The sequence below is a fragment of the Macaca thibetana genome, chromosome 3, assembly GCF_024542745.1.
Source record: "Macaca thibetana thibetana isolate TM-01 chromosome 3, ASM2454274v1, whole genome shotgun sequence".
NCBI classification, from domain to species: domain Eukaryota; kingdom Metazoa; phylum Chordata; class Mammalia; order Primates; family Cercopithecidae; genus Macaca; species Macaca thibetana.
In genome coordinates this window covers 155,836,980-155,862,078 of record NC_065580.1, presented here as the reverse complement: position 1 = coordinate 155,862,078, position 25,099 = coordinate 155,836,980, and the positions used below count along the sequence as shown (strand labels likewise).

General features: G+C 46.5%; 1 protein-coding gene and 1 long non-coding RNA gene across 3 annotated transcripts in view; one reads left to right on the top strand and one right to left on the bottom strand.

Moving 5' to 3' along the window:
- The window catches only part of BACE2 (beta-secretase 2), a 115,755-nt gene that overhangs the window by 11,977 nt on the left and 78,679 nt on the right, over positions 1 to 25,099 (top strand). The gene's annotated exons all lie outside the window — the stretch shown is intronic.
- LOC126950704 (uncharacterized) lies at positions 1,685 to 8,289 on the bottom strand. Its single transcript, XR_007724264.1, has 2 exons — positions 3,261 to 8,289; positions 1,685 to 3,203 (listed from the first exon to the last, which is right to left on the bottom strand). It is a non-coding gene; the product is annotated as an uncharacterized LOC126950704 (long non-coding RNA).

Sequence of the window (25,099 nt, the reverse complement as noted above, 5' to 3'; positions counted from 1 at the left end):
AGCAGTGAGGGTGTAGGGGAGTGAAGGTGTCGGTGGGGTGTGAGGGTGTCGGGGAGTGAGGGTGTCTGGGGAAGTGAGGGTGTTGGGGTGAGGAGTGAGGGTGTCAGGGTGAGTGAGGGTGTTAGGGGGAGTGAAGGTGTCAGAGTGAGGTGTGAGAGTGTCAGGTGGAGTGAGGGTGTCAGGGTGACGAGTGAGGGTATTAGGGGGAATGAGATTTTCGGGGAGTGAGAGTGGGGAAGTGAGGGTGTCAGGGGGAGTAGTGAGGGTGTCAGTGGGAGAAGTGAGGGTGTCGGGGAGTGAAGGTGTCAGGGTGAGGTGTGAGGGTGTCAGGGTGAGGAGGGAGGGTGTTGGGGGAGTGAGGGTGTCAGGGTGAGGAGGGAGGGTGTTGGGGGAGTGAGGGTATCGGGGGAAGTGAGAGTGTCAGGGTGAGGAGTGAGGGTGTCAGGGGGATTGAGGGTGTCAGGATGAGGAGTGAGGGTGTCCGGGGGAGTGAGAGTGTCAGGGTGAGGAGTGAGGGTGTCAGGGGGAGTGAGGGTGTCGGGGAGTGAGAGTGTCAGGGTGAGGAGTGAAGGTGTCAGGGGGAGTGAGGGTGTCAGGGTAAGGAGTGAGGGTGTCAGGGGGAGTGAGGGTGTCGGGGAGTGAGTGTCAGGGTGAGGAGTGAAGGTGTCCGGGGGAGTGAGGGTATCAGGGTGAGGAGTGAGGGTGTCGGGGGAGTGAGGGTGTCGGGGGAGTGAGGGTGTCGGGGGAGTGAGGGTGTCAGGATGAGGATGAGGGTGTCGGCGGAGTGAGGGTGTCAGGGAGTGAGGGTGTCAGGGGGAGTGAGGGTGTCAGGGTGAGGTGTGAGGGTGTCAGGGGAGTGAGGGTATCAGGGTGAGGAGTGAGGGTGTCCGGGGGATTGAGGGTGTCAGGGGGAGTGAGGGTATCAGGGTGAGGAGTGAGGGTGTCGGGGAGTGAGAGTGTCAGGGTGAGGAGTGAAGGTGTCCGGGGGAGTGAGGGTATCAGGGTGAGGAGTGAGGGTATCGGGGGAGTGAGGGTGTCCCGGGGAGTGAGGGTGTCGGGGGAGTGAGGGTGTCAGGATGAGGATGAGGGTGTCGGGGGAGTGAGGGTGTCAGGGAGTGAGGGTGTCGGGGAGTGAGGGTGTCAGGGTGAGGTGTGAGGGTGTCAGGATGAGGTGTGAGGGTGTCAGGGGAGTGAGGGTATCAGGGTGAGGAGTGAGGGTGTCTGGGGGATTGAGGGTGTCGGGGGGAGTGAGGGTGTCAGGGTGAGGTGTGAGGGTGTCAGGGGAGTGAGGGTATCAGGGTGAGGAGTGAGGGTGTCCGGGGGATTGAGGGTGTCGGGGGGAGTGAGAGTGTCAGAGTGAGGAGTGAGGGTGTCGGGGAGTGAGGGTGTCAGGGTGAGGAGTGAAGGTGTCCCGGGGAGTGAGGGTGTCGGGGAGTGAGGGTGTCGGGGAGTGAGAGTGTCAGGGGGGAGTGAGGGTGTCAGGGTGAGGAGCGAGGGTGTCGGGGTGAGGAGTGAGGGTGTCGGGGATTGAGGGTGTCAGGGTGAGGAGTGAGGGTGTCACAGGGAGTGAGGGTGTCAGGATGAGGAGTGAGGGTGTCAGGGGGATTGAGGGTGTCAGGGCGAGTGCACATGTGTGGTGGGGAAGTGTTTGTAGTGCTTCAGGCGCAGCTCTTCTTTCATCTAGTTTAAAATTGTGCTCTGAGTTTAGATTTTAGTAGAACAAAGGCCTTACAAAGAATGTGAAAACATTATGCTACCTGCTTACAGGCAATTAAAAAGGAGAATCAAGCTGACAGTGCCCGGTGTGTGGTGGGTTGGAGAAGGCCCCAGAGACTATTGTGTTATTCAACAGTGTCCTGGGCTGGTTTCTCTGGAAATGGCCCTGAGGCATGGATGTAAGTGTGGCTAGCTTACTGGGAGATGATCCCAGTGATGCAAGACAGGCGAGCCCTAAGATTCAGGCATAGCCCAGGAGGGTTCTTGGCTTTGCCTAGAAAAGAACTCAAGGGCAAGCCAGTGGTGTTAGCAACTTTTATTGAAGTGGCCAGTCGCGCACAGCAGCAACAGAGGTGCTGCTCCTTGCAGAGCAGGGCTGCGCCATAGGCTGTGTGCCCAGAGTAGCAGCTCAGAGGCAGTTCTGCAGTCCTGTTTGTACCCACTTTTAATTATATGCAAATTAAGGGGCAGTTAATGCAGACATTTCCAGGGCCAGGGTGGTAACTTCTGGGTTGTCGGGTCGTTGCCATGGAAAGGGGCGGTAACTTCTGGGTGTTGCCAGAGCCACGGTGAACTGACTTGGCACAGGTGGGTGTGTCCTGTGGAAACTGGCATCTGCCCTGGACCTGTTTTAGCTAATGCTCAGTTTGGTCTGAGTGCCTGAGCCCCGCTTCCAGAGTTGAGTCCCACCTCCTACCTCATTCCCCCTTCAGAGATTAGATACTCCTCCTTAATCTTAAGGGGGTTGCCGAAGGGCGGAGATCTGTTTTCTGTAACTACTTCCTGCTGAGTTTATGGACGTAGGCCCTGCCTAGCAGTGGAGGAGTAAAAATCTCTGGATACCTGAACTAAGGGGCCCAGAGGCAGGACGATTTCATTCTCCGTGTCAGTGGACAGGATGGGCTGGAAGTCTTGTGCCAGCATTGTCTCTGGAACTGTGGTAATCTAGAATATACAAACTTTACTAAGAGGTTAAAGAAGCAAGGACCAAAAAATTGTAACAAGACAGTTGTCAAAGGTCCTAGAAGAGGCGAAAAATAGGTGAGACTTGGGAAGGCACTTTTGATGGTTGACCAGATATAGTTGGGGTCAGTGCCCTGATTATTTCTGTGTAACTAGCTAGCTTGCTTATAGAGCTTTTGAATGTTAACCTCAACCTGTCCAGAGTAAACATATGTGCAGCAGGTTTTATTAATAACTGCACAAGACTCTACCTTGTTCATCTAGTAAATTATCCAATGCTAGTCTGTTATCGACAACTACATTTGCCAGGTCTAAGGAACTCTTGAATTCTCTTTAATGCCTGACCTCCGTTGGTGGCTAAGGGTTCTAGGATTTGAGCCAAGTTCTTTAGCGTTAACTCATGGTAGGCAAAGCCACCCCAGGGTGCTGCTAGTCCTATTGGCGCCCTGATTCCTGCCAGAATTAATTGTATTGCTCACTTATTTCTGGTATTCTTGGGTCCCAGGGGTTACAGATTGTGACCCCTGGAGGGGCAAGAGTGGCTAACATTCATTCATGTCAGTTCCAAGTTTTTTAGATACAAGGGAAAGCTATTCCTTAAAGAAGAAGTGACTCCTTAGGGAGTTGGAGTGGTTATAGGGCGTGACTTCTTCCCATTCATGGTCACAAACAAAAATGAGCCCAGCTGGGGCACCAACAGAAGCCCTGCCGAGTGTGATGTTTACGCTTCGTTGCCAGGTTGAGTCTATAGAGATATTTTCCGCCTGTTCTCGTGGTGGTGGTTGAACAATCTTTGTTTTCTAGAAGAGGGTAATACTATCACCTTCCCAGATCAGGCAGTTGTTTTTCCTTTGTGTGTTCCTACCCAGGGGAAGGTACCATATATGGTCTTTTCACTTACAAATGGCATCTCATTTACCTCCCTGTGGTCTTGGAAACTTGGCAACTGGAGTTGGATCAGAGCACCGCAGAGACGCTTCCACTTTTGTGTCATTAATGCAAGAGTGGATGCAGAAGTTAGAGTTATGAGTGCACTGGAGATATACCGAACTTCCCGGATTCAGATAATAGTGGTCAGGGCAGGGAAACAGCAGAGTTCAGGTGGGATCCACTAAGTGGGGGAGAGTTCCACTTCACAAGTAGGGGTTTGGGTATTTTGGGATTGCTATGGTTAATTAGGAAGTCTGGGGACATGGTCCTGAGATTTTCCAGGTAGGTCAGAAGATGAAACTCTCTATCCTGGGGGTGTTGATGACAAATCTAGCAACTGTAAAGATGATTCTATGATACTACAATTTTTGAAATATTTACTGTAGAATTGTGTCCACCCTCCCCCTCCACATACACACTGGCTTAAGTTAATTAGAAGAGCAAACAGAATTAACAGTGGCATCATGGTATCTGATTGGGTCTTAGAGTGGCCTCTATATCCAACAAGCCCACAGGAGATGTTTCCCAGCAGGAGGTGGCTGGTTAAAGCCATAGAAAAGAAGTACTACAGTCCGGAAGAAGTGCAAGATTAACGCTCCTATTCCCATCTACAGCATTACATTACCTCTTCTGGCTGAGTGTTGATTATTTTAAATAGGTAGCAGAGGTCTTCCAAAGCTTTACTGATATTGGTTGTGGTTGCAGTGTCCTTCCTTTGTGCCTGTGACTCATAAGAAACAGGTTTAATCCTGGATCTGTGTGCCCAAGTAGGTGTCCCCTGAAGTTTAACAGCAGTGGGGGTACTTAACAATACCTGATAAGGGCCCTTCCATTTTGGTTGTAATTGATTCTTGGGGGATCCTTGTCTTTACCTTGTCTTTAAGGTTTTAGCAAGACTAATCTCCTGGTTGAACAGGAGAGCTATCTTTTCCTTTGTGGGGAAGGACAGTATTTTATTTTTATATTGGAGGACCTTTTGAACCTGTCCTAAATTCTAAAGGGGAGGTGGAATGTTCATATAGGTAATTACTACAAGCCAAGACCACAGCAGCTCAACACATAAAATCCATAGACAAATCAGTTTTACAACCCCATTTCCTAGCTTCTAGTTCTTGGCTTCCATACTGCTCAAAAAGACTTCAAGGGCCAGTGAGTGCCCGCCCACCTCCACATTCATCCACACTGTGCAGATGACTTACACAGACCATCTACAACGTGGTTGAATTTCCTAACATGTTCTATACTACCTCTTTCTTAAATAACCCGTTATTTTACTCTAGGATAGGAATTTACAAGATTTCTCCACATATAAAATTACTCTTTCTTTATGTCCTTCCTTGCAAAACAAACAAAAAATACATTTTCTATTCATAATGTTCTTTACATCTCTCTTTTCTACTCACTGGTTCACTTGTGTTTTGAACCTCCCATTTAATAACTTCTGGATTAGACAAAAAAATTTTTCTCGATAAAGAATACATTTCTTCAGCACATTTTATTTAAACCTAGGAAGGAAGAAATTGTGAACTTCGCACTAGACATTGTCATTCTATAGATGAGAACCATTCTACCTTTTTGATTTTAAACCACACATTAAGCATATCCCATTTATGTGTATTTAATTATTTCACTTTTAACTGTTTTATGTAGATCACCGAGAAGCAAGATACCATGCAAAGCTAGTCACCATTTAAAGCCATTTTAACCATTTTGAAGCCTATGAACATCAGTGACTTACCTAGGTAAAAATCCTAAAGTTAAATTTTAGAAGATACAAGATTCTCTTCAAACTAATAAGCTTTCACTAGTCTTATTTGTTGAATGAGAGTTCTTTTATCTAGAAGCCAATTTGATAGCACGCTAAACACAACACATATCACAATACATGTACATATACCCAGAAACGTATTAAATAAAACAACCTATACAAGACAACTGGGTTCGAGTTGTTTACAGAACTGGGACCCATCTACCTGGCCAAATTTTGTTTGTCCTGATAGGTATGGAAAACAGGAAGAGGCAGGACAGGGAATCCCATAGCATCAACTGAAAAGGGGAGGGAGCAAATTGCATTGCTCAAAAGGAGATTCTGGAGTTCCCAAGCCACTGGAGCACACACCCAGCAGTGGAAGTACCAAGGAAAAATGTTCAGGCAGCTGCTTATCTGCCACTATGGAAAGCTGTCCTCTGGGACAGTAAACAGCTCACTGGGGCTAGTAGAAGAAGGTTAGCTCTAGTATTGATGGAAGCTTTTTGTTGTTATTGTTCTCCCTCACCAGAGCAGTTAGGACATTCTCATTGCCAGGGGCCCTTTTGCTTATAGTATGCACAGTGAGTCTGGCCTAGGGTTCGCCAAGTCAGGGGCTCTTGTCCAGGCATCCCAGATGCCAATTTTGTAACATTTTCTCAAGATGAGTAACCCTGAGGGGGAAGGGGGCTTAACAATTGTACTTGTTGGCTATTTCTTTTTACTCCCATTTTGCCCTGTCCGTATTGTTGTAAACTTTAAAGGCTATATTTAAGCATTGTCTCGTAGGACTTGAAGGTCCTATTGTTGCTTTTTGTAGATTCCTCCTAATGTCAGGAGAAGATTAAATGATAAAATGTGTACCCAGGAGAGCTTGCCCTTTTGGAGTGTCTGGGTCTGCATTAGTATATTTCCTGAGTGCTTCAACGAAATGACCCTGAAACTGAGCAGGATTTTCATCTTTTCCCTGAGTTATTTCTTTCACCTTGTCATAATTGACTGGCTTAACCACACACTTTTTCCTCTCCTTTTTTTTTCCCACACAGCACAGCAAGCGGATGACAATATTTGTAAGTCATGGCAATTTAAAGAACATGGTCAACGTAACAAACTCTTGTATAAGCTTTTCTGGATTATCTGAAAACTGGCCAATTCTTTCCTTTTATAACGTCCAATTAGACACAGAAAATGGCATATGTACTCTTTGAGCGTTCCCTCATTTCCATCAGCTACTTCCCACAGCGGACACAGGCTTGACTTTAGGGGCTGATATGGGGCCGCACTCCTGGTGTACTGGTTGGGCTCATTTTCTTGGGCAGCGGACGGTATAGGCTAGGGCTAGTTGGATAAGGGGGAAAGGTGCCTGTTGATATTGGGGTGCAATCTTTCATAGAATTGGTGAGAACCCCCACTCAGGAATGGGGGACTGAAGAGACTCTGGGGAGGCTTGTAAACTTTCTATGGGGAGCAGCGAGCTGGGGCTCCCTCATGCATGGCATTCTAATGCCTGGGAGTAATGTGATCCAGTATAGAGCCATGAAAGTCTGTACATAAGGGATTTCTTCCCCTTTTCCTTCTCTTTTACAAAATAAGGCTAATCTTAAAATATCATTATAATATATAGAACCATGTTTAGGCCAGATATATTCGTCATCTAACTTGTATTTAACCCAAATGGTGTTGCAATACGAAATGAGTTTCTTTTTCTTTAAGCCAAATTTGAATTTGCTCCAATAGCTTAAAAGACACCCTAGTGGCGAGTCCCTTGGGATGCTCCTTGTCGTCCCCATGCCTAGTAAGGATCTCTACAGAGGGTTTTAAGTAGCCTAAGTTTAGCAAAAGCCTAGTTACTTTTCCCTCTTAAATTCCCGTGTTCTTTAAAGGTGTAAATATAGATAGCAAGGTGTTATGAAAATGGATTATGAGCTGCAAATGGGCAGTCGAATGTTGAGCCTCAATTCCATAGAGATCCAGAGTTGGGTGGAGAGAGGGGCTAAACAAATGGAGGAAGGGAAAGGGGTAAACAGCGTTGCCCAAGGGGAGACCTGAGAGGCTCTGACTTGCTGGAGAACCTATCCAGTAGTGGAGACACTGAAAAAACTATTGGACTGGCCACTTGTCTACCACTGTAGGTGGCTGACTGCCAGGCCAGGAGCCTGGGAGCTCCCAATTCCTTTGACCAAGAGCAGCTTAAGCAAGGGAGTTATAAGACAGTACACAGGAAGGAGCCTGCAACTGGCTATTAGGAAAATAATACTCCTAACTTCAGGGTGGAAAAAGACAAGATCAGTATTGGCCTAGTGAAAGGGGTATAACCCACAATCCTAGAGGAAATGTCAGTGCTAAAAATCCCAGAGCATCTGGAGGGTGGCCTATAACACCGATGCTGAGAACCCAAAATGCCTGTGTTTCAGCCAACGAGGATGCCCTCACCAAAGCAGCAGTGCACAGCAGTGCCAAAAACCCTGGGGCACCCAGGGGGCGGCCAACCTGGTGAACCCAAGACGAGGTTACAAAACATAGAACAACGTGACTCTGGTATCCCAGAGTCAACACAACAGGGGACCTCTCACAACCAAGTTTCCTGCCTTAAATGATTGCCCAAATACAGTTAACAGAAAGTCAAAAGCAAACATAAGACTCCAAACAAGACATACATATTAGGACTGAAAATGAAAGCGAAGTGGAGCAATAAAATGGAGTCAGAGGAGAAAGAACCAGGTAAAGGGGTGGCAAGGATGTGCTTCAAGGTACCTAAACTGTGGGGAACTGACCACTTAGCCAAAGGCTTTTATTTCCTAGCTTACCTGATATTATTGGTGGAGGTTGCAAAGGGGACACCCACCCATCCAACAGAAGACAAAATGGCGCCAACTGGTCTTCCACGTGGGACCCAGGTTCAGGTCTCTCCAGGTTCCCCAGCTTGGGGGTGCTCAGCTTCTGTGTAGGGGGCTGGCACAGGGACCAGTAACCCACCAAGCCTGCTGGTTGGAGCGGTGGGTCCCACACGAGGCAGCTGCACTATGGACACGTGGCTGTCCACTCAGTTTCACCATCTGCCAGGGAAAGATGATGGCTGTGAGAAGAGGCACTGGTTAGGGTTATAGCTCGGTAGTGTTGGCAGCTCTTTGTTGTTACTGCCTCAGTGTTACGGCTCTTACATCCTCAATCACAGACTGTTTCACCTTCTCTTGCTGTCTTGCCAACGGCTGTCTCTTGTCTCTCACCAATTGCTGCCTCTCTGTCTCCACTGTCTCGCCTCTCTGCCAATTGCCACCGTCTCTGCTGTCCTTGTCCCTTTGCTGGTTGCCAGATGATGCAGGACAGACAAGCCCCAAAATTGGGGCTCAGGCTGGGAGGGTTCTTGGATTTGCCCAAAAATTCAAGGGTGAGCTGGTGGTGTTAGGCAGCAGCTTTCCTGGAGGCAGCTGTGTACAGCAGCGCCAGAGATGCTGCTCCTTGCAGATCAGGGCTGCTCCATAGGCTGTGTGCCTTGAGTAGCAGCTCAGAGGCAGTTCTGCAGTCATATTTATACCTACCTTTAACTATATGCAAATCAATGGGTGGTTTATGCAGATACTTCTAGGATGAGGGTGGTAACTTTAGGACCATTCGGTCATTGCCATGGAAAGGTCTGGGTGTTGTCATGGAAACGGTAAACTGACATGGCATGCTGGTGGGTGTGTCCTATGGAAAACTGCATCTGCCCTGACCTGTTTTAGCTAGTTCTCAGTTTGGTCCTATGTCCAAGCCCTGCCTCTGGAATCAAGTCCCACCTCTTGCCTCACCAGGAGTTGCAGGTAAGAGTGTGTCATGGAGGAGGTTATAAATGTGGGCCACTGAGGCCCACTGCCCCCTGAGGAACTCTGAGAGGTGACATCAGATAGACTCAGCTGTGCTGACTAGGGGGCAAGGCAGGTGGGCCTTATCACCCCCTCCTGCCAACCATGGGCAGAGGGCAGCTCCCAGGGGGTCTACTCTTCAGGATTTCTGGCTCAATAGCTGGCCAAAGAAATCATTTGCAGAGAGTCATAGGTGCTTGCATTTAGAGGCTATAGAGTCAAGTGCCCAGGAAGGGTGTGGCCAGCAGTTTGCTGCAGCTACTGTGTGCCTAGAACAGCCACTGTATGCTACAACCATGACTGGCACACGTTAGGATGATATTTGAGGAATGAAAGATTGAATATGTTCTACCACTGTATTTGAGAGCATTATTTTGCCCCTGGCATCACAAAACAGAGTTTTAAAACTGTTCTTTAAAATCCTAACCTGCTAACAGGCTCTAGAATCTTAACTCATGAAAGCGTCTGTGAGTTTGGAGTGTGTCTGTCATTGCTGTGTAGTACTTTGAACTTTTACTGGAAGGTGAAGATGTGATGTGTGTAGATACTGAGCAAGAGAAAATGGGTGGGGGGGCAAAGGGTGATTGTGTCTGAGGTTATAAACAACCACAAAACCACCTTTGAGAATTGAGTGCTCCGAATGTAAGAGCTTGCAAACCCTTTAGAATGGTTGGGCTTTGTATCCTTGACTGTCAGCACAGCAAAGTTGCAAGCAAATGTTAAATTCCTGACCCGCTACCACTTAGATGTAATCCATCAGAAAGTTTACCAAAGTATAGCTCCCACAGCTTTTGTATACATAAGAATTTACTATGTAATAGTTCGGTTATATTCTGTATAACATCAGTTCTTAAGTACACACACATTTTAAAAGTATGTAATATTGTTATTATCCTTCCATTAGTCAATAGATGTACATTTTGGCTTAACCCTGTAGTCCAGGGGCAACTTCTATGATCCCTTCTTCTTGCTCTTTGCACCCAAATAGGAGAGAAGGCAGTGCCATTCAGGAAGGTCGGGCTGCAGGCACCTGTGGGCCGTATTGATAGAGGGCGGAATCACTCTGTGCCCAGCAGAACCCATGTCTTCCCCTCCATGTCTGAGCTGGTGCTTCACTTGGGGCCTGCTCATCTCTGTCTCCGTGGACATATGCCTCATTGCCTGGGTTTATGAACCATGAGGCTAAGTAAAGAATTGAAAACTCTCAATATTTGTGTTCAGGCCTAGGGAAAGGCAGGGTGTTCCATGGTTGGCAGGCCTATGCAAACCACCCCAGAGTCCAAGGAAGCCGAGTGGCCGAGGAAGAGGCCAAATCCAGTTTCTCAGAGAGAAATATTTAATAGGGACTTATGAATGGGAGCCATGCCTGTGTCTCAAGTGGTGGCGAGACGAGATGGTGGATTCCCACCCATCACCCCCCAGACCCAGGGCTTACATACTGTAAGGAAGGAATGTCTAGGGCAGTCATAGGAAAAGGCAAGAATCCTATGTGAATCTGCCTAAGGGCAGGATTGTCTGAGCTAAGGGCAGGATTTACCAATAAGTAGTTTCTCTTACATAAGGAACAATAGATAACAGAAACCTTAGAAGCCTTCCAGGAACTGGGGTCAATCAGAAGTCAACACGGTGGTGGGCATCCAAGGATGGAGTTGCTTTAGCCTCTACACAGGGGCCTGTTCAACCTCAACCTCAACCTTAAGCCTCATGCTCCAAGCCAGCATCAACAGGGTTCTTCCTGGGGCCATTGGGTTTTAGCACAGCCAATGCCACACTGGTTACTTGGTTCCTTAGCCCTGTAATTGTCTCAGAGGCCTGCCCAGAGGACTGATTGGAGGCCAGCAGTCTTGCTCCTGTGGCCAAACAGCATCTTCTTGTGTCCCTTAAGAGTTTTGAAGGTATTTTTACATTATCTTCTACCTGGATGCTGTTGATAAGTCTGATGCAATTGTAATTCCTGATTCTCTGTATATGAACTGTTTTCTTTCCCTCCGGAAACATGTGAAATATTCTCTATGTGGTATTTGGAAATTTCTTGTTGATTTGTCTTAGTCTGGGTCTTTAAAAAAAAAAATGCTGGGTACTTGGTGAATCTTTTCAGTCTAGAAACTCATAACGTTCACTTCTGAGAAGTTGTCTAGTAATTGCCTATTCTCTCTTATTGGACCTCCCATTGTTCAGATGCTGCACCTTCTAGTCTGGTCTCTCTGGTTCCCTTGTCAGTCTTTTTGGTTCTCCTCTCCATTTTCATTTCTGCCACCCATATTTTAGTTGTCAGGATCACTTTCTTTTTCTCTGAATGCTTCTCTTTTTGTTGTTGTTGTTGTTTGTTTTCACCTTATTCTTGTTTCAAAGTTGTACATCTTCTCATATTTCTCTGAGAAAATTATGATTTTGCTTAACATTTGCTTTCTGCTTCCTGCTTTTTATCCGTCTCCTCCAAGTTCCTTTTTTCGGTGTGTTTGTCATGGTCTTTGTGTCTCATGCTAGAGACTTTCCTCAACTATCATGATTATTGGCTGTCTCTTTGTATTTAAAAGAGAAGCATTAAAATTTGATTGGAAGTTAAGGACTGTATGGAGAACAAGGTATAGAAAATATTTTCATTGTTTTATTAGTCAGGGTTCTCTAAAGGAACAGAACTAATAGGAGATAAAGACAGAGATAGAGATATAGACATAGATATAGATAAAGGGGAGTTTTTTAAGGATTAACTTACACAATCACAAGGTCCCACAATAGGCTGTCTGCAAACTTGAGGAGCAAGGAGAGCCAGTCTGTGTCTCAAAACTGAAGAATTTGGAGTCCAATGTTCAAGGGCAGGAAGTGTCCAGCATGGGAGAAAGACGTAGGCTGGGAGGCTAGGCCAGTCTCTCCTTTTCACGTTTTTCTTCTGCTTTATATTCCCTGGCAGCTGATTAGATGGTGCCCTCCAGATTAAGGGTGGGTCTGCCTTCCCCAGCCCACTGCCTCAAATGTTAATCTCTTTTGAGAACACCCTGACAGACACACCCAGGATCAATACTTTGTATCCTTCAATCCAGTCAAGTTGACACTCAGTATTAACCATCACAAGTCCGCCCTTGTCAACTTGAACCCATGCACATCTCCTGAGATCATACATAATCTTCAAATAAAGACAATAATGAGGTCATAATTATGCCTAACATAATACAGCTATTCTTTGTACAACCTGAAACACACCAGTCCCCAACCCAAATACTATTACATAAAGTTAACAATACTTAAATGCTGATTTGAAGTCTATAAATCTTATGTCACATGCTAAAGGAAAAAGGAAATAAAATGAAGATATTTTCTTAGTACAAGTATAAACATGCACAAACATGTTTTTAACAAAACAAGGAAAAAATACTCATGACAATTACAGCCCTTGTTTCTGCAGCTGGTCACGTGGTTGTAGCCGGTATTGATGACTGCCTTCTTCTACTACCCATTCTGTATTCCCTTTGCCTTCAGGAAACACCTCAGCAGGTCGTGGTTTTTTTCCTGGTGGAATGACCCAAACCTTCATTCCTGAAGGATCTGGGCCATTTGTAGTCCTGCCTGGATTGGGCTGTTGTAGTTTCCCATTGGCCTTAATCACAGGGCATGGTAATACTAAGAGATGCCCTAATGGATCTCCTGTATTCCATGCATACTCTTCCTTACCTCCATTGTGGAGCAGTAGACTGATTTCATCTTGACAGTCCATGTCAGTCACCCCAGCCAACACTGTAAGTCCCTTCTTAGCTTGTTGACTTCAAGGTAGGAGGAGCCCAAAGTGTCCGGATGGGAATCTGAACTTCCAGTTTAATGGGATCGTTGTTGTGTCTCCTGGTGGCAGTGTTCCTCCCTCTGGAACTAAGACCTCTAGGCCAGCAGAACGTAATGTTGTGGGAACAGGAAGCAAAAGTTTTGCTACTTAATCACTAGGGGTGATGGTGAGTGGTGCCACTTCCACTTCCACACCTTGATTCCTGGACCCGTGAATCCTGGCTACGGGAGAAACAGGACCATATATTAGACGCTGATTCAGAGCATACACGGCCTTCTGGAGAACTTTGTCCCAGCCATGCAAAGTATTGTCACCTAGTTGGCATTGTAATCGTTACTTCAAAAGGCCATTCCAACATTCTGTCAATCCAGCTGCTTCAGGATGATGGGGAGAACATGGTAAGACCAGTGAATTCCACAAGCATGAGCTCACTGCCACACTTCTTTAGCCATAAAATGAGTGCCTTGGTCAGAGGCAATGCTGTGTGGAATACCATGATGGTGCATAAGGTATTCCATGAACCCACAGATGGTAGTCTTGGCAGAACCATTGCGTGCAGGATAGGCAAACCCATATCCGGAGTAAGTGTCTATTCCAGTGGGAACAAACCTCTGCCCTTTCCATGATGGAAGGGATCCAATATAATCAACCTGCCTCCAGGTAGCTGGCTGATCATCCCTAGAAATGGTCCCATATCAAGGACTCAGTGTTGGTCTCTGTTGCTGGCAAACTGGGCACTCAGCAGTGGCCGTAGCCAGGTCAGCCTTGGTGAGTAGAAGTCCATGTTGCTGAGCCCATGTGTAACCTCCATCCCTGCCACCATGGCCACTTTGTTCATGGGCCCATTAGGCAATGACAGGGGTGGCTGGGGAAAGAGGCTGAGTGGTGTCCACAGAATGGGTCATCCTGTTCACTTGATCATTAAAATTCTTCTCTGCTGAGGTCACCCGTTGGTGAGCACTCACATGGGATACAAATATCTTCACAATTTTTGACCACTCAGAGAGGTCCTTCCACATCCCTCTTCCCCAAATTTCTTTGTCACCAATTTTCCAATCATGCTTCTTCCAAGTCCCTGATGATCCAGCCAAACCATTGGCTACGGCCCATGAATCAGTATATAATTGCACATCTGGCCATTTCTCCTTCCATGCAAAGTGCACACCAGGTGCACTGCTTGAAGTTCTGCCCACTGGGAAGATTTCCCTTCACCGCTGTCCTTCATGGATGCTCTAGAAAGGGGCTGTAGTGCTGCAGCTGTCCATTTTCGGGTGGTGCCTGCATATCATGCAGAACCATCTGTGAACCAAGCCCTAGTCTTCTCTTCCTCTGTCAACAGATCATAGGGAACTCCCCGTGAGGCCATCAGTACAGGCTGAGGGAGAGAAGGCAGGGTGGCAGGAGTGGAGACCATGGGCATTTGAACCACTTCCTCATGTAATGTACTTGTGCCTTCAGGATCTGCTCGAGCCCGATCGCCTATTTACCACTTCCATTTGATGATGGAGTGCTGCTGTGCATGACCCACTTTATAGCTAGATGGGTCAGAAAGCACCCAGTTCATGATAGGCAGTTCAGGTCACATGGTGACTTGATGTCCCATAGTCAGACATTCAGTTTCCACCAAAGCCCAGTAACAGGCCAAGAGCTGTGTCTCAAAAGGAGAGTAGTTATCTGCAGAAGATGACAGGGCCTTGCTCCAATATTCTAGAGGCCTCCACTGTTATTCACCTATGGAGGCCTGCCAAAGGCTCCAGTCAGCATCCCTATCTGCCCCTGACACCTGAAGCACCATTGGATCTGCTGAGTCATATGGCCCAAGTGGCAGAGCAGCTTGCACGGCAGCCTGGACCTGTTGCAGATCCTTCTCCTGTTCTGGATCCCACTCAAAACTGGCAGTTTTTCAGGTCACTTGATAAATGGGCTGGAGCAATACACCCAAATGAGGAATGTGTTGCCTTCAAAATCCAAATAGGCCCACTAGGCATTGTACCTCTTTCTTGGTTGTAGGAGGGACCAAATGCAGCAACTTATCCTTCACCGTAGAAGGACTATCTTGACAAGCCCCATATCACTGGATCCCTAGAAATTATGCTGAGGTAGAAGGTTTATCTCCCATCCTCTGGTACATAAATGTCTCACCAACAAGTCCAATGTGTTTGCTACTTCCTGATCACTGGATCCAATCAGCACCATGTCATCAACGTAATGGACCAGTGTGATATCTCATGGAAACGAAAAGAGATCAAGGTCTCTCCGAATAAGATTATGACACAAAGCTGGAGAGTTGATATACCCCTGAGGTAGGACAGTAAAGATGTATTGCTGGCCTTGCCAGCAGAAGGCAAATTGCTTCTGCTGGGCCTTAAGGACAGGAATGAAGAGAAAGGCATTTGCCAGGTCAATGGCTGCCTACCAGGTACCAGGAGATGTGTTAATTTGCCCAAGCAATGAAACCATATCTAGTACAGCAGCTACAATTGGAGTCACCACTTGGTTAAGCTTACAGTAATCCACTGTCATTCTCCAAGATCCATCTGTCTTCTGCACAGGCCAAATGGGAGAGTTGAATGGGGATGTGGTGGGAATTACCACCCCTGTATCCTTCAGGTCCTTGATGGTGGCACTAATCTCTGCAGCCCCTCCAGGGATGTGACATGGTTTTTGATTTACTATTTTTCTAGGTAGAGGCAGCTCTAATGGCTTCCATTTGGCCTTTCTCACCATAATAGCCCTCACCCTACCAGTCAGGGAGCCAGTGTGGGGGTTCTGCCTGCTGCTAAGTATATCTGTGCCAGTTCTGCATTCTGGCACTGGGAAAATGACCACAGGATGAGTCCGGGGACCCACCAGACCGCTGTAAGTTGGACCTGAGCTAAAACTCCATTAATTCCTGACTTCCATAAACCCCTACTTTACTGGAGGACCACAGTGACATTTTGGGTCCCCTGGAATTAACGTCAGCTCAGAGCCAGTGTCTAGTCCCTGAAATGTCTGATCATCTTCCTTTCCCCAGGGCACAGTTACTCTGATAAAAGGCCGGAGGTCTCCTTGGGGAAGGATGGGAGAAAGATTCACTGCATAAATTGTCGGTAATGTAGTGGGATCCTTCCTCAAGGGGACCCGACCTCCCCTTCATTCAAAGGGTTCTGGGTCTGTAAACTGGCTCAAGTCTGGAAATTGATTGAAGGGCCATGATTCTCTGTTTTTATAATTCAAATTAGTCTTTTGTCCATTTGACCTAGAAGTTTTCTGCTTGTATAAATTAAGTAGGAATGCAGTCGGCTTCCTATCAATTTCACTTCTAGGAACACCATGATTAATTAACCAATGCCAGAGCTCTACACGAGTCAGATTATTCTGATTGCAGCTTTGCCTCTGCTGTCCATTGTGGTAGCTATGCCCACCTGACCTTATCATATCTAGTTTTTGAAACATGGCAAGGAAAACGATTCCATGTAACCTGACCATATCAGCTGGATGACTGAATAAAACACCTTCTCAGCTCGCTTTCCTCTGGCCTGAAGCTTTTCGCTGTAGCTGCTTTTGCAACAAAGGACACAGCTGCAGACAGTGAATCCTAAATGGAAGTTTCCTGGGGGACTCTAGGGAAAGCTTATATTTTCCTGATAAAACTGTCAAGTGTGGCCAAGATAATACTTCCCCCGTTTTCTGACTTTAATGAAAATACAAGGCCCTTAACAGAGATAGCTGACTTCTGACTTTGGGAGAGAGGTCAGGGAACAGCAGTGATGCCGATGCTGATGTTTTTGAGATATTGGTCTGATATCACTAGAGGCTTCCTTTACATATTTGAGCCATCCTAAATCTGTAATTTTCTCTTTACTTGTAGCCAAAAATATATTCCAAATGTTTCACCCTCATACTTTTTGAGAAAAAAAAAATAGTTTAATAATAATAAAGTAGCTTAAGGCAATTTCCCATTCTTTTCCTATCTTTAAAGGCAGCAAAGCATGGCAGGACACATCTGAAACTCTGTTTACTGTTGTCTTTGGTGATGTTATTGGCAGGCAGGGCACTTATTTCCAACAGGGAATAAGTGGACCCAGTTAAAGGGATCTCGACTCTGGTCATCAGGAATGGGTCAAGCCCTTCACCATGAGAAGAGCACCAAAGGGAGTTAATATGGGGTTGACCAGAGGTAGGCAGAGGAAGGCCTGTGGGCCAGATCTGGCCAGCTGCCTGTTTTTATAAATAAAGTTTTATTGGAACACAACCATGCTGGTTTGTTTCATATTTCCTGAGGCTGCTTTCACACTGCAATGGCAGAGGTGAGTGGTTGACACAGATACTGTCTCATCAAAGCCTACAGTATTTACTGTCTGGCCCTATACAGAAAAAGCTTGCTGATGTCTGGGTTAGACTGTCAGGTGGTAGAGACTAAGGAGGGAGTGATAAGTCCCCGGCTGGCTACCTGAGGTTTTATCTGTATCAGGAAGCTGCAGGTGGGCTATGTCCAGGCAGTGGCTCAGAAGAACGCTTGAAGTACCCAGAAGGGGAAGGGTTGGCACGTGGACACCAGCCATGCCCAGAGTGAACCGGCTGTGCAGTCAAATACAAAACTTCCCGTCCCTTACACCTCCATTCTCTATTTCAATTTTAGTGAAGTCAGCCACTCCTAGAGTGAACCAACTGTGCAGTCAAATACAAAACTTCCTGCCCCTCACACCTCCATTCTCCATGTTTCAATCCTGGTGAAGTCAGAGGCACAGTCATGAGCAAGGTGGGGAAACAGCAGTAAATCCAACCACAACACCTCTCTTCCCTGACTATAGACCGCCAAGCCTAAATCAGGCCCGTCACGTTGGATGCCAGATGGAAGCTTTGATATGAGATAGGACTGGACTCAAGATGCCTAAAATCAAATGTATGACCACAAAGCTATTTGGAAAATGTAGACTTTGTCCAATATTCCATTCAAGGGTGGAGAAGTATAACTTACATGGCTTGTTAGAAAGCAGTTGTATGGCAAGAGAGGGTTCTATTAAAATGTTATTCCATTATATAATTTCTATGGAGAGGAATTTGGAAATGGCTAGCAAAATTACATACTTTTATCCTTTGACTCAGAAATCCACTTCTGGGCTGGGCGCACTGGCTCATGCCTGTAATCCCAGTACTTTGGGTGGCCTAGGCGGGCGGATCACTTGAGGTCAGGAGTTTGAGACCAGCCTGGCCAACATGGTGAAACCCTGTCTCTACTAAAAAACAAAAACAACAAACAAAAAAATACAAAAATTAACCAGGCATGGTGGTAGACGCCGGTAGTCCCAGCTGCTTGGGAGGCTGAGTCATGAGAATCACTTGAACCTGGGAGGCGAGGTTGCAGTGAGCCCAGATTGTACCACTGCGCTCCAGCCTCCAACCTGGGTGACTGAGTGAGACTCTGTCTCAAAAAAAAAAAAAAAAAAAAAGAAAAAATCCACTTCTGAAAGTCTATACAAACATTCCACTGGGGAAAAATATGAAAAGCAATTCACAAGGCTGTTCACCATGGCACAACTGCCATAGCACATGATTAGAAATAACCCACATGTGCTTTGAAAGGGGACTCGTTGATTAAACTATGGTAAATCTACACCATCGAACATGATATAAATGATTGAGAATATCTTTAAATACTGTAAGTGAGAAAAGCAAGGTAGAGAAAAGAGGACGGATGTCTACCACTGTTCACCTAAGAAGGTGGCATATGGCACGTGGACGTATCTCTCCCAGGAAACTGCAAAACACAAAGGTCCCCAAAGTTAGAGGATGCAGGAAGAAATTAGAATGTCTGAATTTGTTTTGCCTAAAGCAATAAATAATTTGGCTTTAGTAAGTTGTGATAAACACAGGTAACCTCGTTTGGTCCACCCTCCAAGTGTCCTGGTCTTCACTGATGGTGACACACTGTGGAGGTCTGGGGCCTAGGGATCGCTGATTCTGCAGCTCAGTGAGCACAGCTGGTGCTCCCTCAATGTTCTTTTGCTCGCACCCTGCTGGTGGCTTCAGTTTCCAGGATTTGATTGGCATCAGTCTGGTTTGTCTTTTATATTATTTTATGAGACAGAGTCTCACTCTGTCACCCAGGCTGAGTGCCATGGTACAGTCACTGCTCACTGCAGCCTCAGCCTCTCAGACCCAAGCCATCCTCCCACCTCAGCCTCCCGAGTAGCTGGGACCACAGGTGCACACCACCATGCCCAGCTCATTTTTAATTTTTTGTAGTGATGGGGTCTCACTGTGTTGCCCAAGCTGGGCTCAAACTCCAGAGCTCAAGTGATCCTTCCAGCTTTGCCTCCCAAAGTGTTGTGATTACAGGCGTGAGATACCATGCCCAGCCAGTTACGTTTTTTGTTTTTTGTTTTTTTTTTTTTTAAAGAAAATAGAAACATGGTCTCTAAAGATTAGTTACATGTTTTTCTCAGTAAGTCACAGTTCCAGATTTGCTGACATTTATGGTGATAGCAAGTGGCTGGCAGTGGTATGGTACTTAGTAGATATTGAAAAAAATAAACACAGAGCAGGTCCCTTTAAGATGATATTTTAATGCTAAGTGAGAAGCGTAGAATCTCCTGTTATGGAGAAGTCTGTTGAGGATGATATCTGTAAATGTTTACATCATTATTTGATTTCTACTACCAAATGGATTTAAGTTTGCTACCTATAAAAACACCTTGTGGCCAGGCGCGGTGGCTCAAGCCTGTAATCCCAGCACTTTGGGAGGCCGTGGCGGGTGGATCATGAGGTCAGGAGATTGAGACCATCCTGGCTAACACAGTAAAATCCTGACACTACTACAAATACAAAAAACTAGCTGGGCGTGGTGACATGTGCCTGTAGTCCCAGCTACTTGGGAGGCTGAGGCAGGAGAATCGCTTAAACCCAGGAGGCAGAGGTTGCAGTGAGCCGAGATTACGCCACTGCACTCCAGCCTGGGTGAGACTCTGTCTCAAAAAAAAAAAAAAAAAAATTAAAAAATAACCACTTTTGAACCCTTAACTTGAAAACAGAATTTTCTATCTATGTAAAAATCTTGCTTGTGTTAAAAAAAAAAAAAAAAAAAAAAAAAAAGATAAGCAGTACTTTCCGGTTAGTTTGCTAGTGTTACTGATTGACATTAGGAAAGTTTGAAAGTTGACTATTCCTAATTTCCATTTTACAGATGAGGAAACTGAAGCACAGATCAGCTATATGGCTGAGGTAACCCCATTCATGAGGGCAGAGCCAGGATTTGAAAGCAGGTTGGCTGATCTCCCACTGTGTGCCTGAACCAGTGTACTAAGCTGCCTCTTGTGTGTTTTATAAATTTCAAAATGTATGTGATGTACAAAGGGAGGATATGCATAAGGGGTAGATATATACACACACAGAAGTTAAATACTCAGAAATATTTATTTTTATTTTTGAGACAGAGTCTCACTCTGTGGCCCAGGCTGGAGTGCAGTGGTGCAATCTCGGCTCACTGCAGCCTCTGCCTCCTGGGTTCAAGCAATTCTCATGCCTCAGCCTCCCGAGTAGCTGGGAATACAGGCATGTGTCACCACACCCGGCTGATTTTTGTATTGTTAGTAGAGGCAGGGTTTTGTCATGTTGGCCAAGATGGTCTCTAGCTCCCGGCCTGAAGTGATCCGCCCACCTTGGCCTCCCAAAGTGCTGAGATTACAGGCGTGAGCCACTGTGCCCAGCCCCCAAAATATATCTTTTTTGATGGGCTGGTTTATCCCCAAATTCTCAAAGTCACTTGTCACTGAGAATTCTGAAGCCTTGCAGGGAATGATGGGGCCAGTCTGATTCAAGAGAAATGGCCTGTTTCTGAGTTGAGTCACAGTGTATCTGGGTACTCAGGCTAGATCCTAGAACATCACAGATGCTCAGGAAGGAGGCATTCACCTGTCTGTTCCTGACAGGGCTTTCTGGCTGCCTGCTTCAATAAGCTCCTCTACCAAAGCAGTTCCAGATAGAATTGAACAATCTTTTTAAAGCATAAATATCAGCTTCCAACAGGGATCTCCATGCAATCTCTACTCTGCAGGTGGTGTATTTGACTCCTGTTTCCAGCTAGCTGGTGTGAACACACCCACTCGAGTTTTAGCACCGCCGCCTTTGTTTTGTTTTGTTTTGTTTTGTTTTGTTTGTTTTTAGTTTTAATGAGTACTGCTAGCAAAAACAGATGCCTTCTGGAGGTTCAACCAAATAACCATCATCCTTCTAGGCAACTTGGGTGATTTGTTGGTGGCTCTCTGTGTGCTCTCTATCTATCTATCTATCTATCTATCTATCTATCTATCTATCTATCTATCTATCTATGATACTTTAAGTTCTAGGGTACATGTGCACAACGTGCAGGTTTGTTACATATGTATACATGTGCCATGTTGGTGTGCTGCACCCATTAACTCGTCATTAAATTAGATATATCTCCTAATGCTATCCGTCACCCCAGCCCCCGACCCCACAACAGGCCTCGGTATGTGATGTTCCCCACCCTATGCTCAAGTGTTCTCATTGTTCAACTTCCACCTACGAGAACATGCCATGTTTGGTTTTCTGTCCTTGCGATAGTTTGCTCAGAATGATGGTTCACCACCTTCTTTTTCAACAGGAACCCTCTCAGAGGTCAAGGTGCTGCCCAGCATCTTCTCCTCTTTCCTTCTTGTGGTGCCGGGAGGAGCTGGCTGCCGGAATCCCTTCCTCATCTTCCTCCACCTGTGCCTTCCTACCCTCCCTCCCTGCCTCCTTCTGGAGGGGGCTCCAGGGAGGAGGGGAAGGCTAGCAAGGAGGAAGAACTGAGCTCTGCTGGCAGCTACTCAGGGGTCTGCAAGGTGCTGAGGATGCCGCTGGGGGTGGCAATGGGGTTCTGCCCAGCACCTGGACTGGAAGTGTCTTGTCTGGGTGCCCCAGTGAAAGTGGCACCACCCAATGTCCTCCCCCTGTGGTTGCCCAAGGAGTAGGGCATTTTCCTGGGGCAGCTTCCTTCTGTCCTGTGCCAGGGAGGCCAGCTTCCAAGAGTGGTTCAGGCTTCCTTTTCTTTTGGCTTCTAATTCAGCTCAGAAGGGCAAGAGAAAAGCCAGTACATGGATCCCACTCACCTTTCCTACTTGTTCTAGCCAGGCTTTGATTCCCTCCTCACCTCCAGCCTCTGAAAGCGGGGCCTCTCCAAGCCCTGCTTTCACTGGCAGACAAAGTGGTGTGCGCCCTACCCCCTCGGGCCAGGGGCAGGGATGGCTGCCATTGTTGCGGGTCTCTTATGCCCTGCTAACACCTCCACGAATAGCCCTTCCATCAAAACCTCTTCTGGGGAGCACTGGAGTAGAATTCTCTTTCTGGTTGGACTCTAATAAATACAGCTGGTGATCATTATTTCAGAATGAAACTTTGTTTAGTTTATGAGTCTGTCCAGATATTTTGATCATTTAAATACAGATTTTAGTTGACCTCGGTTTGTAGAGAATGGACTGGGCTGTAGAAACTTAGAAGTCAAGCGAATGTGGACTCCGCTATCTTCATTGCTATCTTCTATTACTATGGATGTTGGATTAGGTGCACCCATGAGGTCCTGGATTGAAACCCCATGTTCTGCAGGTCTCAGGGCCTCTTCCCTGCGCTGTGCTAGCCCGGCCCCCTGTGATGGACTGAATTGTGTCCCTCAAATTTATATGTTGAAGTCCAAACCTCCACTATTTCAAAATATGACTGTTTTTGTAGCTGGGGCCTTACAAGAGGTCACGAAGTTAGAATGTGGCCATGAGAGTGGGCCCTGATCCTGTCTGACAAGTGTCCTCATATAGGACATGCAGAGACACACCAGGGATGTGCACAGAGGGACCGCCATGTGAAGCAGCAGCAAGAGGAGCAAGAGGACGGTCATCTGCAAGCCAAGGGGGAGGCCACCTGCCCACACCTTGATCTGAGACTTCTGTCCTCCAGAACCATGAGAAGATATGTGTCTGTTGTTTAAGCTGCCCAGTCTGTGGTGCTTTGTTCTGGCAGCCTGCGCTGACTCACAAACCCACTTCTATCCTAGGCCCCTACTGGGTTCAGGCATGCACAGCCAGGCCAGCTCAGCCACTGTCCGCATTCACAGCCTCCTGCAGCTTCCACTGCTCAGGTATCCTGGTCCCAGCCTTCTTAGTTGGGCATTGCTCACCAGACCATTTTATGTGGGCAGGAATGAGGAGACAAGGAGGGCGTTCAGGGACACAGTTGCCTCTCTGCTGTCATACCCTACCTGCCTTATCCTCTGGACCATGCACAATGTTTATCATAGGAAGTTTTTTGTTCTTTGGGAAATGCATATTAATATAACAGATACATACTTAGTATCCACAGTGTCCCAGCAGCCCTACAGCTCTGATCATAGTAGAGGTGGTTTTAAGAGAAATGCATTAAATAGAGTTGAGTTTGTTTTTCACAAATCAAGACACATCCACTTGGGGCCAAGTTGTGACATTCAGGTGAACCTGAAAGTTATGGCTTCTTTTATAGCCAGTTATCCAAGGGCTGAGACCATCGAACTGCCTGCCTTCTGAGCACTCGAAGCAAAAAGGATTGGAATGTTTGATACAAAACCCAGCACTTAAAACCTATGAGGCTTTCAGCTGTGACTCTTACTGTCTCGCCTCCGTCTGGGAAGTTCATTGATCTTCAAAACCTGGCAGGCTCCTCGGGGGAGAGAAAATTTAAGATGGAGCAGTCAACTCAAATCCCTCTTCGGTCCAAGAGCCGAGAGGTGCAATGTGCAGCTAGTTAGGAACATACGAACATCCTCCCAAGGAGCTGCAAGACCCTTTTGTGTGTAAATCTAAATTCAGGAAATTATGTGGTGAAATGGGTTTTTTCAAAGTTTGCACTTAGGCCCTTTTCCAAAGAAAATCTGTGTTGACAGTGGAGGGAGAAAATGTTTGACGTTAATTGATGAGGGTTTTAAGCAGTAATCAGTATTTCCCAAACTAGCAAACCCAGCATGTTTTAGGGTCATTGTCAATGATAAAAATTAAAATTTGGTTGTTGCAAAACTTTGGTTGAATGCTAGCCACTGGAGGCCTGGTGTTAGATGAACAGAGCATATTGGGATGCTAAAAAATATTAAGTGCATATCCCATCTTTGTCTGATATTGGTTTTTATATAATTTCTGCTTTAGGACATTGTGAAATCATGTAAGACAGTTTTCAGTATAAATTATTTTCAAAAGTCTTTGTGCTAAATGATCAGGCATGACCGTAGTGAGTTGTTTGTTATTTGTTATGGTTAATGCTTAGTTGCCATGTGCAGAAATTGATGGTTAGATGTTTGATTAGGGGATTGTTGAAGGTGGTGTGAGGGCTGGATATTGACTCTAGATGAGTTTTTGAGATGCTACCATGATGAGGAAGGAGCAGGAAATCATATCACACGACCAATGCTTGGAGGATTTCAAGGGGGTGTACAGCCCACCCACCTCCACCGCAGAAGAGGGATGCCATGGGTCCTAGGCAGGAAACACTCTACACTCAGCAAGCTGCCAGCCAGGTAGAAGAGGGCGTTATTGCAGAGGACAGGCTGGGGTCTGCTGGCAAGCAGTAGGGGATGGGAAATAGCCAACTGGAAGTTTCCTGGGGACAGGCACCAAGTCCCTTTCACTAGCTGTTTATTTCAGGATAGGCCATCGCTCCTGGCCCTGGTCAGGTCCTCAACAAATACTGTGCAATTAAACTGAGAAAGGGAGAATGTGGTGAAAAATATGCCCTAAAACTCTAACAAGCGGCCAGGTGCGATGGCTCACGCCTAGTAATCCCAGCACGCTGGGAGGCCGAGGCAGGTGGATCACAAAGTCAGGAGATTGAGACCATCTTGGCTAACACAGTGAAACCCTATCTCTATAAAAATACAAAAAATTAGCCGGGCGTGGTGGCGGGCACCTGTAGTCCCAGCTACTTGGGAAGCTGAGGCAGGAGAATGGCGTGAACCCAGGAGGCAGAGCTTGCAGTAAGCCAAAATCATGCCACCGCACTCCAGCCTGGGCGACAGAGCGAGACTCCGACTCAAAAAAAAAAATTGTAACAAGCTAGGTCCTAAGGTAATGCACTTCCCATCACTGAGAAACCCAGCAGAAACTCTGTCACTTCTGTGTGCTGATAGAC